This window comes from Cebus imitator, unplaced genomic scaffold (genome assembly GCF_001604975.1).
Source record: "Cebus imitator isolate Cc_AM_T3 unplaced genomic scaffold, Cebus_imitator-1.0 Scaffold529, whole genome shotgun sequence".
In the NCBI taxonomy this organism is placed as follows: Eukaryota; Metazoa; Chordata; class Mammalia; order Primates; family Cebidae; genus Cebus; species Cebus imitator.
Window position 1 is genome coordinate 1,157,155 of NW_016107844.1, and position 1,929 is coordinate 1,159,083.

The following is a 1,929-nucleotide window of genomic DNA, read 5'->3' on the forward strand; positions in this document are numbered from 1 at the left end:
AAAAAAAAAATCCACTTGTATACAGTAAAACACTGAAATAAATCATGCTTTATTTTCAACCTTTCATAAGAAAATTCAGTAAGAGTGTGGTTGGATAAGGAAAACAGAAAACTAATCATGTTAGAACTGACATCTAACAAGAGATAATCACAAATTAGCTTGGCCTTATTTTCATACAAATTACTTCTAAGCAAAATAATCAAAGTTATTACTACAAATGATTCACTCAACTATTTATATGGTTCTGCTCACTACTATAAATTATTAGGCAAACAATTTACTTACAATCTTCTTTAGAAGAAAAATCTAACCTATGTATAACATATTTACTAATTCTAATTTATTAAAACAATAAAAGACCTAAAGGCATAAAAAAATTCACAGCCAAAAGCCATTCAGAAAAGAAAGCCAAACTTCTTATCAAGCATGAAAGGTAAAACAGTATTTGAATCATTATTTTAAAATTAGTTTCATGTGAGATGATTTCTATCATAATTAGTTATTAATTGATTAGCAGATAGAGATTCTACCTTTTCATTGATACTAATACAAAACATTAGAAATTTTATTTAGACATTTAGAATTTCTATTTTTAAAAATTAAGTTAATTATCCAAAGTTGTTCTCACAACATGACTAGAAGATGCTTTTCCATTTTAAAGTCATTTACTAGATAGACTGTTAGGTTTTCTTACCACTGAAAGAGGAATCAACTTTATCATTAAAAAAAAGATTTGTTAAATAAGCATCTAGATAAAATGAGGTGGGTTGCCTCTAAACGCAAATCATCGAGAGGTAAGCTAGAAAAGGAAGAACTTCTGGGTTTACTTTGGGACAGATAATTGGTTAGAAATGTTAAGGAAATACCTATAAACAAACAAAATGGTGCACCCCTGCCACATGGGATGACATGCAATGGAAACAATCTCTGATACTGATTAGTTTATGTAAAAATCATTTGAAGTAGGATGAACTGTAGTAATAAAAATTCGTTTTATATTATAGTAATATTCTATAATTTGATGAAAGCTACAGAATTTTACTGAAAACAAAAAAACACACTTATGTAAACTTTTCATGCTTCTGAGGTCTTCAAAAATTAATTTCTCTTGATCTGTTGCATCTTAGGACAATATCTTCTAAAAATAATATCAAAATTCTACATTAAAACTTACGTTTTTGTCAGAGCTCTACCCGATTAACTCTAAAGATCGTTATGTATTTCTGAAACCCAGTTCCTCTGCCATCTACCTGCTTCTGAATGACATTTTCATACCATCAGTTTTGTAAACTCAGGAAAGAAAATATAAACTCTGAATTTTATATCTCTTAAGGATAAATGTCATAGAAAACATTTTCTAAATAATTTGTGTGTCTTATGACGCTATCATTCCTCCCTTGCTACTATAAATTTTAAAAACTAATAAACTACATTGACCAAAACTTTAATCAGGTAAGTAAAATATAATTTTTAATTCTTTCTGTAGAATAATCCTAGTTATTAACATTTCCTTGTTGTTGTTGTTTTTGAGATAGAGTCTCACTGTCGCTCAGGCTAGAGTGCAGTACTGTGATCTCGGCTCACTGCAACTTCCGCCTCCCAGGTTCAAGTGATTCTTGTACCTTAGCCTCCCAAGTAGCTGGGATTAAAGATACACGCCACCACACCTTGCTAATTTTTGTATTTTTAGTAGAGATGAGGTTTCACCATGTTGGCCAGGCTGGTCTCTTAACTCCTGGTTTCAAGCAATCCACCTGCCTCGGCCTCCCCAAGTGCTGGGACTACAGGCGTGAGCTACCACGCCCGGCCCTAGCTGTTATTAACATTTCTAAGAAAAGAAAAAGTAAGACTTAAAAACAGCTCATGGATTGTGAAATAGAGAAAAAATACTTAATAATTTAAGTACTTGGTACCTACAATTTGAAAGTT

General features: G+C 31.3%; 1 protein-coding gene across 10 annotated transcripts in view; it reads right to left on the reverse strand.

Moving 5' to 3' along the window:
• The window catches only part of ACAP2 (ArfGAP with coiled-coil, ankyrin repeat and PH domains 2), a 166,071-nt gene that overhangs the window by 34,520 nt on the left and 129,622 nt on the right, over positions 1-1,929 (reverse strand). The gene's annotated exons all lie outside the window — the stretch shown is intronic.